We start from the raw sequence: 15,939 nt of genomic DNA on the forward strand, positions 1-15,939 counted from the left end.
GATATTTGCCAAGAACCTTATTTTACTTTTGCTGTGAGTCACAATAGTAGTTCCTTTTTTTTGAGTATCTTAAGTTTGCCTGCTCCAGGAGTGCAGAAAAGTACAGTGGGAAAACTCAAAACTTTCCCTACAGAAGTGTGTCATCTTGGCAGTGCTTGTTATTTATTAGCACCTGCCATCCTGATATTTACCTACAGTAGTTTACCAAATAGTTTTGCAGATGGTATAGTTGTTGGTATAATGGAAGCAGCTGTTTGATAACACAACAGCTTGTCAAATGCATTAATTACATACACATGCAGCTGTAAAGGAACTTTACTTTTCCAGGTGTTTAACAGAGCTCACAAAAGACAGCTGAAAAACACAGGAAGTTTAAGTTGAGCTTATTGCAAGCAAGAGCTCAATGCTTTTTCTTCTTTGCTTTAGCTTCTTTATGTATCAGTAGAAGTCATGTAAGTAGATTGCTGACTGGGCGCTGTGTGGAGGCATGTAGTAGCTGTGCAACAATATTTAGGCCTACTTGGTATTTCCCCCCCCCCCCCCCCGCCTCCTTTTCAAATTTAAGAAAATAGGTTTTCTTCATTACAGTTGAAGTGCTGTTTCCTGAGAGGATGTATATGTGACCTCTAATGTAATACTGAAGATGTAATATTAGATAAGATGAAAATGAGCTGTCATTCTATATGGGTAATGCACGTAAAGTGTTATTGGTAAGTTAGGAAGTTTGTAGTTTTTTGTTTTTGTGGTGTTTTTTTTTTTCCTGTGGACTGTCTCTGTTTAGTAACTGTAGTTGAATTCTGGTTCTAGTAGCTATGTACATCTTGTCTGTTGAATTTTTTTGTAAAATGTTGTGTCTGAGCAGATGAAATCTAAGATGTCAGTAGCAGTCAAAGGCTTTCTGTTTTGTGTGTGTGTGGCCTGGAACAGTCGGGACTAGATGTGCTGAGTTTTGCTGGTTTACTTTTTTGTTACCAGGTGCTTGCTTCTTGCATTACTCTGGATTTCAAGGGAAACTACTGTAGGGAGAATGCATCAGTGCTAAGTTTAGGTGAAAGGAATTTTGAAGGCACTTGCTAGACTGAAATACTGATTAAAATCTTTGGGTCAATTCTAAAACAAGACCCCGTATGCTGGATTTCCTTGTTCCCGGGTGCTGCTTGTTTTCTGCTGGAGATGAGACCATGATCTCATGAATAAGAGCATCATTAGATGAATAAGAGCAACTGGGTGTTTTTTGGTATTTCTTCCTAGTACTGGGTGACAGAAGTGTTTTGTGGGGGAGAAAATACTTGCTGATGATGTGATCAAGCCAATATTATACACTTACCCATATAGAAAATGTTTAGAAAAGCTTGTGTGGTTGCCTTATCCAGTTAGGTTAATGCTAGTGGTCAGAGTAGATGCAAGTTTTGGGGATTTGGGAGTTTGAACTCATTCTTTGAGTGGTATAAACTTTTGTTTTTCATCTGCTGCTTTAGTGAGGTTATTTATTGCCTGTAGTGTGTATCTGTTCATCCTCTTTGCCCTTGGCAAAGTATTTGTATACCCTCGCCCTGTGCATGCCCGAGGCAGTGTCTGTTAAGGTGTTTCCATTGATTCCAGTGAAGCAGAAAATATACAGCATATTTTATGTGCACTGAGCAAGGCAAATGCTTTTATAGGGCAAGTTTCCCTCTCTTAATGGGGTGTTGTCAAGTAGTTCATGCTCAGCATTTGAGCTTTAGTCACTGCTAGAGACTCTGCTTATTTACTTTTACGTATTTGAAGGGATATGCAAAATGTATCAACTACCAAACCAACGCTATAGAATTTACTCTTTCTACCAGGCTTAAAGAAACATTTGAGGTTTTGGATAGAAGCAAACTAAGTCTTAGTCTTCCCTGAGCTGCTGAATGATAGCAACACTAGCGGAGTTTACTTGCCCGAGTGAAAATGCTGTCTTCTGTAAGTCCCTTTTTTTTTTCTTTGTAGCAAGGAGTTTCTTCTCGGACTTTCAAACAAGATCATTAAGAGCAGTAGAAGTGGGGAAAATTTAGAACAACTTTAGCCATGAACACATGACTGTACCTTGACTGACGTGCAGTGTTGTATACTCTGTTGTTTTCAGAGCTGCGTTTGTCTATTTGCTCCAATTCCAATACTTCTATAGTTTGAGCCTATATATGTAGGTGTATGTGAGTGGTGGTGGTGCCGGTATTGTTTTATCTTTGTGAGATGATACTTAGAAATCATCATAACCGTGTGTTTGGGAAGGCTGTTACCCACCACCTCAAGCAGAAAGTAAGAAAATGAACTTTGACTTTGTGACTCCCTGTGTGAGTAGGATTTACATCATCTGTGAGAAGAAGGTTATGGCAACTTGTGTGTGCATTGTAAATGTTCCAGCTGAACAAAACTGGACAGTACTTGTCATAAGTTAATTTAAAAGTAATATACTGGCAAATACAAAATGGGAAAAAAAGTATCACTGTTCATCTGCATGGTGAAATACACTACAAAATGTTTGGATTTAAATTATTTGTTACTTCATAGCTTCCTCTTGGTTTTACACAAATTTAAAATCGAACTGTTGAGACTACCATTAATTAATTTAAAATTATTTTCTGTCATATGACAGAAGAGAAAAGGAATTTATAGGTTTTGTTTATTAAATTATTTTGACGTATTCCCTGATAAATTATTTGTGTAAATTGTGTTTGTTGTAGGCCTCAAAAAAAGAAATCGATAGAGCCTGTAGAGAATGTCCAGACTTGTTACGACTGCCCTTGGTAGCTTAGTATTGATTAGACACAAATATTGAGTTTAATGACAATAAATGACATTAAATATTAACCATAACAGTAGAGAACCACTGTGGAATAAGGGGTTTTTGTTGTTGTGCATCTGGATTATAAAACAAAGTGTTCATTCCAAGGAACATTAATTTTAGATTTTGGATGCGCTCAAACATTTTGAATTTAATGTAGTTTTACAGTAGCATGGACAATGTAACTGAATTATTATGTTGGCAGTTCTTTGGAAGTTCAGGCAGGTGGCCAAGATTTTGTCCTTTCAGGACTTTTTTTTCTGCAGAGATGCAGAATGGAATGTTGTGAGATGCTGTGTCATGGAGATCAGCTTATTCTGCTGAGATTTCATCCCTCCACATTGGGAAACATGTTCTTCCCAGCTGTATTGCAGTATCAGTCAGTAACAGATGTGTGATACTGAAGAAGACTCTGGCATGGTAACTGGATCATGTTTGCCTGGTACTTTTGGAGGTGGCTTTTGAAGATCATGTATGCTTGCAGGGGTGAGAGTGGTAAGGTTGGTGGTCCAGGTTGAGATAGTGCTATCCTTAGTAAGCAGGTGCCCTGGAGAAGTTACTTAAAGTGAAGATCTGAAATGACTAAAATCCCTTGGTTTGCTCACAGGAGGGAACAAATAAAAAAAATGTAGAAGAAGATTTGAACTGAAACAAAGTGATGAGTCCCTACAAGGATATCTCTGTTGCAGTCTGAAGAGCACATTTAATCTGCTTTGTAACAGCAGAATCAGTATTTTGTAGAGGAAGCTGGAGTGGAAAGGCTCTTAGGGATTGCTGGCTGTGGAGTTCTTTCCTGTGCAGATAAGTCATGGGAGTTTATATTCCTGTCACTGGAGAAATGAATGATACATGAACTGGTGTTTTCTTGTACATGGGCACAAAACAGGAGCTGGGCTTGCATTCTGTTCTTGCTTTTCTTACTAATTTTTGTTGTAACCTTGAACAGGATGCATGATTTTTTTTCTGTGCCTCATTTTTCTTAGGGATAAAATAGGACAATAATACTTAGCCTACTTCTCGGGAGAGTTTCTAGTCTAAATGTATCTCAAATGCATTGGGTTCTTTGGACAGAAATGCTTCATAGATGCCAAGTGTCATACAGCAAGTGACTAATGTTGTTTGCTTGGCAGTTTGGAAAAATGCCCTTTATGGGCTTTTAATTTTGTGTGAATTTAGGCAAATGTTCTGGTGAAATGCCCTTGCTGTTGAGAATTACATTAATGTTCCTTTTTTTCCACCTCTTTTCTTTTTAATATGACTAGAAAAACAGGTTTTCCTTTTTGCTTCCAGCTGCTCTAGTTATTCATTATTCCTCAGTTGTCTGCCTGGAGAATATTGACTTTTATTCTTGCAGGGTTGATTTTAGTGACCAGCAGTGGCAGGGGTGGTCACTAAATTATCCTCGATATTACAGCAATGAGGGGAAAAAGCACTGGAAAAGCTTTGCTAAAGAAATGAGTGTTTGCACCAAAATGTACAACAGGGTGGGTGGGCAGGAATGACAATAGTCTAAGTAGAGTTTACTGGAGAAGGAAAATGGTGGGATGTTAAATATTTATAAGCTATGCAATGATAGTTTAAAACGGTGAATATAGTGAGATGGAAGAATAGTGAAAATAGAGAAAACCATAATGAAAACGGGAAGTTATAATAATAGCAACAGTAAAAGTAAAGGCAGAATCAGTGGCTGTGGTATGTTGAATTGGTTTTATTCTCTTGAGAGATCCTGCCTAAAGCAGCATCTGGGGTGTTGGGATGGATAAAATCAGCTGTGGATAAAATCCGTCTTCTTTTTGAAGGATGCATCTTCTTTCCTCAGTTGGGAATCCCTGGAATCTTCAGCTCCTGGACTTGTTTCTTTGCCTTTGATTCCTGTGCTGGTTTTTAACAAAAACCCAACCCAGGGCTATCTTAACTATTTTGCTGTTACCATGTGTAACTATAAAAGTGTTTTTGACACCTCATAATTGGAACGGAAGGAAATGAAAATTACTCATTTCCTTTTTTTCTTTGCACTCCTGGAAAGATGCTGTGGCAGTGAGAATTTGCCACATAATGCCACCTTGTGCCAGTGTGCAGGCTACTTGAATTTCTTTGGCATTTTGGTAGACTGAGGTTAGTTTGTTACTTCAGGAAGAAAACAGTGTTGATGAGTAACTTGTTGCTCAATTTTTGTTGAGAAATAATTGATCTTTGATTCTGGCTTATTTGTTATGTAGTTTGAATGTTTGTGTGAAATAAGGTGGTGTGTGTCCAAACACCTTATTCCTTTCTTACTGGATTTTGTTAAAATACTTTGTTTCAAATCTGAATCAGCCCCAGAACATGATCTGGTATATTGCTGTTCCTGGTGTTTGTTGTTATTCACAGTATTTTTGCAAGGCTCTGATCGAAATAATGCTGTAAGCAGTACCAGTCTCACTTCCCCAAATTATGAGAAGTGATCTATCAATACACACTATTATAAATCACAGCCCCCTTGTCAGCTGGTGGGAATTACTTAATGCTTTGCAACACCTTTATTTGCTAATGAGTGGGTTTCTTTTTCCCCCTGTTTCTTTGATAAGTATTAATGTTCTAGCTGTTAGCCTATTTCAGGATGGAAATGATTGATGTTGCTGTGTTTTAACCAAAACACTTCTGGCCAGTCCTGGTTCTTCCTCCCCTAAACTCCTTTTTTAACTCTGGAAGAACTCTTCATGTGGTTCATGGTGGATGGCTGAATTACCTGATTTGTAAGTCAGCAAACACTTTCCCTTTCTAAACAAATTGGTTAAGACTGCATTGCTTTGTATTAGTAACAGACTTTGAAGCAAACTAAACCATGCACAGACACAGAAATGCAGTATGTAGATGAGTAAGGGTACAAACATCAGATGGTCAGAAAAGGACGAAGTTGAGAAATACAACAAAGCATAACTGGAAATCCATATTGTCTGGGGATTAATTGAAGAATATGTAGTACTGCAGAACAAGAGGAGCATTGTAAGAAACCCTTGGACCCAGCATTACTTTGAAATTCATGTTTGCCTGCTATCTCAGCTCTCGGTGGCACAACTGACTGATTTATCATCTAGCGGATGGTGACCACCATGAAAGCACAGAGGATGTTTTCAGAGATTCAGAGTTGTGTCTCGCTTTCTTTGAGGCACATTAAAGATGTTTGTAAAGCATTTGGGGACCTTTATATGAAGGGCATTCAAGGAATATGAACACTAATATAAAATAACTGATACAGATGATAATCATTCCATTGATATTCTTTATAAGGAAAAGATTTGGGTTTTTTTTTTACAGCTTCTAGAGGAAATCAAATAAAAAGGAAAATTTAATGATGTCACCCTGTTGCTCTCTGCTATTGTTGTTGTCAGGTCTTTTTGTGTGACTGTTATTTGTGTTTTTTTCAATGCAGAACTACGCTCATCTGTAATCTTTTTTGGAGTTCTCTTTCATAGTTACTAAAGCTGCCTGCCACAGACAGTTCACAGGGAGATGTAATTGTTTGAATTGCATATAAGCAATTCTTCCCCATTTTGTCTTAATGGGATACTGTCGATAACTGGGCTACAAAGCATGGAAGTCCCCTAAAAGCCAATAAAATTGAAAATAGTCTGTAAGGAGCTGGGTGTCATTAAAAGTGCACTTCAGAGCACTGGTTTGGTTACTGCTGCATGGAAAGGTACACCTGGCAAAAATGTGGTAGCACTTTTATATCTAGCAGTAGTTAATACTTAGCTGCTGATGTTGAAGACGTGTAACCCAAAGGTCTATGGTGATTCTTGAAATTTCTTCCCTCCTGAGGTCAGTGCATACTGGGTTTTATTTTCCTGGGAGGAAAGAGTAATCCTGCCCTGCTGGAGTGTTGTTGTTTTGAGGCTCTGATGCTGTGACAGTTGAAGAATGTGAAATAGAAATTACATACCACGACACCAGTACCATTACTGTTGATATCTGTGCTTGATTTTTGGTTTTAACATACGTAGAGGTGTATTGAAAAAGACGTGCGGTTGATCTCGGATGACCTTTCAGAGTGAGTTTGCTCTTTCCAAAATATTCCTGATAGTAAAATATATTCTTGCTTGCTAATTTGAGAAAAGTTGTCTGTTCCCCCTGAAGTTGTAAGACTTCACTAATGACGTCAAGCAGGCCACTAAGGAAGTCTGCTCTTTCCAGCAGATGTGCTCATTTTTCGTTCTTCTCAAAATGTTTGTTTTGGAGGTGGACTTTGGTTCAGGTCTGGCTGGGTATTGGACCCAGCTTTTATGGATACTTGCATTTGGTGTTCTGCTTTCTGCAGGAGCTCTGATGAATGACTCTTCTATAGTTGTAAAGTGCTGCCTCTTGAAAAATGGGCTTGGGTTTGGTTTTTTTCTTCACCCCTTTCCCCTTGTAATTATATTCTTCTGCTTTGGGTCAGCTGGGAGTAGAAATGGGGAAAACCAGTATTCTAAATGTGCTACTAGAATTGTAGCCCTTGTAACATTATGGCTGTCAGGATTGTTTGGTAGTTGCACAAGCATAATGTAGTTCTCCTAGAAGTTTAAGGAGTGGCACAGTGTGGAGCAGGTTTGGGGTTGATGAGAGAGTAGACACTATGAATATTGCACTTGGAGCTGCTTCACTCCAAACTCTATTTTTTGTTGGTACATCATCTTTGGTGTGAGCTAGCATTTAAATCTATTTGAGTTGTAAAATCCTGAAGTTCTGGAGATAAAGATGACGTATCAGTACATATTATCACTTTTTCTGCTATACAAGATTAACCCAAGCATATACAGTAGTTCATTTTATCCAAGTTTAAATGCCTGCGTGCAAGGCTTTCATTTGCACAAGAAACAAAAACATCAATAAAATCTTTTATCCACTTTTATCCTCACCTCCATCCCTGGGAAAGTGATGGAACACCTTATCCTTGGTGCCATCTTAAGGCATATCAAGGATAAGAGGGTTATGAGGTGCAGTCAACATGGCTTCACCAAGGGGAAGTCATGCTTGACCAATCTCATAGCCCTTTATGAGGAAATAACACGGTGGATGGATGATGGCAGAGCGGTGGATGTGGTCTACCTTGACTTCAGCAAAGCATTTGACACAGTCTCCCACAGCATCCTCACAGCTAAATTGAGGAAGTGTGGTCTGGATGATCAGGTAGTGAGGTGGACTGTGAACTGGCTGAAGGAGAGAAGCCAGAGTTGTAGTCTATGGGGCTGAGTCTAGTTGGAGGCCTGTATCTGGTGGAACGCCTCAAGGGTCAGTACTGGGACCAGTATTATTTAATATATTCATCAACGATTTAGATGAGGGAATTGAGTGTACTATCAGCAAGTTTGCTGATGACACTAAGCTGGGAGGAGTGGCTGACACACCAGAAGGCTGTGCTGCCATCCAGCGCGACCTGGACAGGCTGGAGAGTTGGGCAGGGAATAACTTGAAATATAACAAAGGAAAGTGTAGAGTCCTGCATCTGGGCAGGAACAACCCCAGGTTCCAGTATAGGTTGGGGAACGACCTGCTAGAGAGCAGTGTAGGGGAGAGGGACCTGGGGGTCCTAGTGGACGACAGGATGACCATGAGCCAACACTGTGCCCATGTGGCCAAGAAGGCCAATGGCATCCTGGAGTGTATTAGAAGGGGGGTGGTTAGTAGGTCGAGAGAGGTCCTCCTTCCCCTCTACTCTGCCCTGGTGAGACCCCATCTGGAATATTGTGTCCAGTTCTGGGCCCCACAGTTCAAGAAGGACAGGGACCTGCTGGAGAGAGTCCAGTGCAGGGCAACCAAGATGGTTAAGGGAGTGGAGCATCTCCCTTATGAGAAAAGACTGAGGGAGCTGGGTCTCTGTAGTTTGGAGAAGAGACTGAGGGGTGACCTTATAAGTGTCTATAAATATATAAAGGACGAGTGTCACGAGGATGGAGCCAGGCTCTACTCAGTGGCAAACAATGGTAGGGCAAGGGGTAATGGGTACAAACTGGAACACAAGAGGTTCCACTTAAACTTGAGAAGAAACTTCTTCTCAGTGAGGGTGAGAGAACACTGGAACAGACTGCCCAGGGAGGTTGTGGAGTCTCCTTCCCTGGAGACATTCAAAACCCACCTGGACACATTCCTGTGTAACATTATCTAGGTGCTCCTGCTCCGGCAGGGGGATTGGACTAGATGATCTTTTGAGGTCCCTTCTAATCTCTAGCATACTGTGATACTGTGACATTTGTTCAGTACACTATGCCTAGGAAAAGATGTCCTCTGAATTAATAAAAGAAGATATAATGAAAGCTGACTGATTCTACCAGGTGCTAGTCTAACACGTTTTTGATCTTTTCACAGAAAGATCAAAAGTTTATGTATCCTGAGCATCAGTTTTCTTGTGCTCTTCTTGGGTTGGTGTGAAGGGTTCTGTCATGCTGTGGTGCTCCACTGAGTTTCCTGAGAGCTTAAGTACTTGAGTTAAATGCCTATGGCTGGATGGTGTGAGTAATCTGAAAGGTGAAATGGCACATGACTATAGTTGTGTGCTTGCTTGGTGCCTTAGTTAAAAATGTGCATTTGGAGTGTGTGGTTTTTTTTATATAGAATCATAGAGTATCTCAAGTTAGATTGACTTGTTCCCACATAGGACTTCTTTAGAAGAACATATACTGACAGACAAACTGACAGACAAGCTGACAGTAATAACTAAGATACTTATTGGGTAGAATTAGTATATATCATTATTATGAAAAGTAATGACCATATTGAAATGCTAAGGATATTTTCAAGACTGCTTTAGATTTGGTCGGAAAGCAGAGCATAATGGCCACATCTTACAGCATGTAATAAAATCACAGGGGTCTTTGATGTTCAGAACTGTGCTTTGGAACAAATAGTTCTATTTGAAACAGATACCAGGCTTTATTAATTTGGTGGTTGTATTTGGATTCTCTATGCTTCTGTAACGGGCAGTTACACATAGTATAGAGGTGCTCTGTGTACTGCATGGGCCATTAGACACAAAAGAATTGTATCTAGATGTGACATTTTACAGTATATTCAAAAATAGATGTATTTACTTCTCATTATCTGAATCTGCAGTTCCTGTGGAAATCGATATTGAAAATACCCACTAAAAGCCTCCCAGGATCTGCGAGCATGACAAAAAGGAGCTGTATGCATGTACTGTTACTCAAGCGGTGGGTTAAAGTGTATTATTTTAATCTCATGTCAACAGCAATTGGGTGTATTTTCCTTATTGCAACATCCTGTTACAGCTACAGAAGTTGCAGAAAATGAGGACTAGAGCAGAAAGAGTCCTGAAGTGTCTTTAAACTGTTTTAAGCTGCCTGTGGTTTGAAAATATTCAGGAATCTGTGATATGAGCTGTTTGACATTTTTCCTGTTCCAAATGCTCAAAGGAATAAATCTACATAAAGAGTGTTCAAAATGAGAGGATCTTTGCGACAACGTCTGGAATCTCAGGATGTTACTTTATTTCTCTCTTTTGGCTGACCACCACAAGAGAACAGCTGAATCAAATCCTTTTATGTATAAAATATATTTTTTTGGTCTTGACAGCTTGTTTCCAGTTTTAGTCTAATTCGGTTTGAAACAGCTGTTCCTAATCTCTGCAAAACAGTTTCTTGATGGAAATCATGACATTCTCAACTACTGCAGTGTTACTGGGCTCGATCTCATTTCAGAAGTTGGCTTTTCTTTATGTTAAAGGAATTCTTCATTCAGAGAAAATGTCACTTTTGTATCAAATAAGCTGCAGTTAAAAGGATAATAACTTCCTCCTCCCCCCAGGTTATCTCTCAATGAGGTTGGCTATATGTTTCTCTTCCTACATGACTTTTAAGAAAAAAGCATCACTGTGTGTTTTACCATTAGCTAGATTTTTATTCTGATGTTCCTGCCCTACCCATATGCTTTCAGATGGGTTCTATTTAGAGTTTTCTCTGCAGTTGTCTCTGCACTCAGACTTCACAAGTTCTCTGGCTTGCCGTATGGTTCAGTTTTACTCTGGAGTCAAATCTTGTATTTTCAGAATTTTCAATGTAGCATTTTCAGTTTGCTCATTGCCATCTTTTTTTCTTGGGGGGGGGGGGGGGGGGGGAGGGAGTAGGGAGGGAGGGAGGGATTGGCTGCACTGCTTCGTGCTTCATCCAGAGCTGTTTGTGGAGATTTTGTACATCATGGAGCTGTAATCTCTCTTGTGCCTGATAAGGCAAAAATTAATTTCCAATTTTCTGGTTCTTCTGGACACCCTGGCATATAACATGGAGTGAATCTACTGACTTTCTGCATAAAAGAACTTGCTGTCAAGTTGACTGTGTGAACCAAGTGTATGATACCATGTGTGAGCACTTCTGATGGGGAAGTGGCAGCATTGCCAAGTGTATAATGGGACTGAGGGGGACTCTGGAGTTGCACATCCTTTTCTTTCCTCTGTCCATAACTTGCTTGATGGGGTTTCAGAAGTCATATCTTTGTTTTCCCTTCTATGATGAAGATTGTGCTACAGAATGAGAAACCTCTGAGCGATGTTGCATCCGAGTAGGATCACTATTGGTTGATGATTTCGCTTCTGAGACTGCTATAGGCAAATGCCATCCAAAATAACCCCTTTTGGGTTATTTTGTTAAAGCATGATTTAGTAGCTTTACTACTTGAAGTGCTGTTAAATATGTTTTCAGTTTCGCAGTCAATGTTTTGCCTGGCAAATACTTCAGAGTGTTTATAGTTCTCCTTGTAATCATTTTTTCCCACAGTCTGAAGAACCTGACTTGGGTCTGTGTTAGGATTAAGTGAGATTACTAACATCTTCTTTCCATCCCTCTTGTGTACCTCATATGAATACATCCTAATAACTATTGATATTGCATTCATCCTGCAAGAAGCTAAGACCTTTAGTGTCTGCTGATGCTGCAGTTTGGATGTTGTGCTTTTCTTGCAAGTAAAATCGATTGAGACAAATCGTGGTAACTTTTACAGCAAAATAAAATGACTGTGCCAGGCAGCCTCTGGAAGATTTTTAAGTATGGGTATGCCCTAAGATCACATACACAGGGTTGTTCCAGCAGAATTGATTGGTTGATCTACTAGATTTAAAGGTCAACTGTAATCACATTTCAGGAACATTGAAGAAGATATAAAATTGCTACTATGCTTTTCTGGTTCGTACACCCACTTCTGGTGCTCTTTGCTTTTCCCTTGTACATCTTAATTTACTCAGCTAGAGCATCAATACATAAAGGGCACAAGTCAATGTGCTTGCTTTCTGCTATCGATGAGGGAGGTAGGTAGTTGTATTTCCTCCAAGCCAATACCTTCCCTCTGGAAGCCCTGAGGTGGAGCAATCGTCCACTACACTCTACAGGTGTGGAAGAAACCTCTTTCAGGGGAAGGCTGTGAGGAAATCTGCAGTCTAGGTGTCTTGTTAGATGATCTGTTCAGTTGCTAGAGTTGCTGCATCCAAGGGATGATGTTGTCTATTCGAAGTGCAGCACAGATGGGAAAGAGTTGGCATAACTCTCTTAATGTGTGGAGGCAGGTGCTTGTGGGGAATGGAAAGAGCATCTCATTAGTAGTGCTTTATGCCGCAGCTTGGTACAATACAGATGTCCATAGAGAGCAGACAGCTCTGGACTATTATGTCTTGTAAATGCAATGTTTCAAAATCATGTTTCCATGTTACAGACAACCGTATTTGCATACGGAGGTGAATAAAGTCCTTGTTAATTTTTTGGAAGAACCAAAATGATTCTTCGAGTCACTTCCCCCCCCCCCCCCCCCCACCTGAAAACTGCGGTAAGGAATGTTTTTCAAAGGACATTTGTAATAGAACTCCTGGAGTCTAAATTAACTCAGAGTACTGTCCTTAGCGTATTTTCATATGTGCTAACTTGCAAAATGTAGTAATTCCCAGCTGTATAGAAATGAAGGGTCTGTGGCTTTGCTGTAAGCATCCATGACCTGCTTTTAAAATAGGCACTGACATACAGCAGTGGCTGGAGACTCTGCTTGAGTGGACTGAGGAGACATTTCTTATGCATTTATTTAAGGTGGCCTTTTAGAGAGTCTTGCTCTGATGGCCCTCTAACGTCAGTATGCGTTTTGCTTTGTCAGCCGCAATGTGAAGTCTGGAAAACTAATGTCTCATGTTCACTACACTTATGGTAAATATGGAAAGAATATTTCTTTAAATAAATAATGGCCCAGGCAAAGTTTTCAGAGGTTTGCGTGATCAAATGGGAGCAGCAGCAAATCCTTAGTGATTTTCCCACCGGCTGCTGAAGTCAAACAGTGCATTTACTGACCAATTTGGTTTATCTGTTCCTGCAAGTTGCTTAAATCTATTTTATTATTTTAAGCCATGATGATGCCTGTTGTCATTAAAAGGCTACTTATGGAAACAGTGATTTTTCAGCTGCCAATGTAAAATACCCATTGGAAAAGGGGAAGAAAACCCCTTTATTATCATCAGTATTTGAGCAAAGGAGGCGACTTTCCCCTTTAAACAACCTGCTTCATCATAGGAAAGTTTCATGGGAAGAAGAATCCTGCGCTTGGATTTAAAGTTAGGTTTTCACTTGTGCTCTGATTCCCTAAAGAGAGCGTTTGTGTATATATGTGTGTGTATGTATATATAAATAAAGAAGTTCCTGTGGTCAGTTTATAATGATTTGGCTTTTATGAAAAGTTGCAGGTTAGATTTTTAGGTTATTAGAAGTCTTTGCATGACTGCTCTATTGCTTAGTCATGATGGCCTTGAAATGTAATACTTAAAGCAAGTTAGTTGGAGCTCCTTATGCATTTGTCAAGAAGTCCTTCAGCAGTTCGTCACGTGTTTGTATGTGCATGTGCACAGTGAGTCCATTGCCTCCGAATATGTCCTCAAGGTCCAAAACAGGACTTCACTTGGGCCCAGCCAGCTGCTCATCTGCTTCAGCATGTAACTGGAAAATTCCCTTGGTTTCGTTCCACAAATGAAATGAGTCTGCTAGGAAGAAAACCAGAAAATGAAACCCCCACAGCTTGGTAGTGCTGCCCAATGGCAGTTTGTGCCATCTCCATGGTTTTGAGCCTTCGTTATGCAGCTTTTACTCAGCACACTTTTATTTAAAGCAGATCTAAAAGTAGAACTAAATAGCTGACATTCAGAGCTGTTCAGTAGGATGCAGAATTACTGGGAAGGGGACAGGACAGGAAGAGGAATGCTGCTAGTGCCAGGTGGATTTGCTCAGAGCAATGTGGGACTGTCCAAAAAACTCCAGATCATGCTTATACTCAAGGAGTATAAGCTAACCAGAATAAGTAGTTCTGTTTTGTTTCACTCTCATTTACTTTTGTTTTGTCTTATAGACTGAAATGATGCATTCAGTTTGCTGTGGCTGTTGCAGCAACCAGGCACACGATTGCCACTATGTTAGTGCAGCATCCCTGTGCCGATTGAGCCATCTCCATATTGCAGAGCCATCTGTTTTCCTTACTGTCCAAGCGTTAGACTCAGTAGTATAAATTACTAAGTTCTCTGTGGCTTTCAATTGTTTCTGTTTGTTTAGTGTGCCACCAGCAGGTCTTAAGCACCATTTGTAAGTTTTCCTTGCTCTTTTATGTCTTTAATGCCTCAGGCAAAAACTGTAGTTGAGTTGTTGGTCGTATATGTTGCTGAATTACTTGGTCTGGTACGATAAACTTTGGGAGGTAGGTAGTGTCCTCATTTACAGAAGATTTCCTAGCTAGAGAAGTTCTAGAAACAAGATAAAATGTCATGGTTTGCTAAAAGCAGTGTTTTGCTCCTCTGCCGCCCCAGTTTCCTTAAAGACACACCAGTTTGTCATGTAACTGGTGGTATGATCTCATACAGAGAGATCCTTTTTGGCTATATAAGTACATGCCCTGCTGAAGAGTTATGGATGCTTTTGGAAAACTTAATACTGAATTTATCAGCTTTTGTATGTTTTGAAACCTAATTGTAATGTAATGATTGTGTACTTTCTCTAATGCAATTTCCTTGTCTATCTTTAAGACCAAAAAGATGCAGGTTTGTGGGATTTTTTTCTTTTATGAATAATATGTCTTTGCATTCTCAATTTGCTGTTCAAACTAAACTAGTGTTACTTCCAGCAGTTCTCTGATGTTCTGCACCCACCGCAACTGCAGTGCTGGGTATTGTGGTGTGCTTAGTTCCACAAAGTGTGTGTTTCTGGGCAGATGAAAAGCTGTTGGAGGAGAAGGGGTTGCCTTGGCTTTTGAGGTGAGAAAGGTAGGAAAGAATAAGCGAGGATACAGGGTACAGCGTTTTGTGGCTGTTCAGGAGTGGCAAGTATGGAGCGTGACAGACCATGTGTATCGGATGCGTCATGATTTGGTGGGAAGCAGTTGATAAAATGAGGTGGATACCCATTCACAGTAGGGTGGTGCTGGCAATGGGAAATATTGGAGAAAGAGGAAAAGGTCAGTAGTGTCCATTTGTTCTGACCAATATATCCTTAGGTTTTCTAAGCATTGTGGTCTTCAGTGAGAAGAGTGAAGTAGTTGAAACAATCACAGAAGTTTGTCTTACGATTTGAGGGAGGAAACAGCTCTTGGCCAGATGAAGCTGTATAGAAGAATTTTCTCTACCAGTCCAGTGTTACCTTGCTTCTATCTCTGTGGTTGTTAGTGCTCTTAATTTCCCTTCCCGTAAATATGCCTGCTAAGCCACAGTGGCCAGCCACATTAACTTGCTATTTATTTTCCTTATGGTGACCATCTCAAGCAATAGATTGATGTCTGCAATTTTTACTTCATTAATAATAAAGTCCACAAAGCAGTGAGAGAAATGTCTGTTTAGTTGGTGCCTTAAACTGTGGTAGTGAGAAACTGCTGGTTTTTGATCCAGTAAGTGTCTTAGTGATTATCAAGGCACAGAAATAAGGTATGTCCTTATTTAGGTGAGGAGCTGAAATGTCTGAGGTAATAGACATGTAAGTAGTAATGGGGTTATTGCAGAGTGCCTGCAAGGTGGATGATGCATGGAAAATTAAATGTATGTCAGTCTCATTTGAAATCCATAAAAATTAATCATTTAGGTTTTCTTGTGGCTTTAGTTGGGTCCTGCAGCAACTTAGAAGTATCTCAGAGTCTTTAAACTCATCTGATAACATCAGTGCAGA

General features: G+C 39.9%; 1 protein-coding gene across 3 annotated transcripts in view; it reads left to right on the forward strand.

Moving 5' to 3' along the window:
* MED27 (mediator complex subunit 27) overlaps nt 1-15,939 on the forward strand; it is an 84,403-nt gene that overhangs the window by 3,386 nt on the left and 65,078 nt on the right. The gene's annotated exons all lie outside the window — the stretch shown is intronic.

Source organism: Pezoporus occidentalis, unplaced genomic scaffold (genome assembly GCF_034315485.1).
Source record: "Pezoporus occidentalis ecotype Australia unplaced genomic scaffold, CSIRO_AGI_Poc_V1 ctg68, whole genome shotgun sequence".
NCBI classification, from domain to species: domain Eukaryota; kingdom Metazoa; phylum Chordata; class Aves; order Psittaciformes; family Psittacidae; genus Pezoporus; species Pezoporus occidentalis.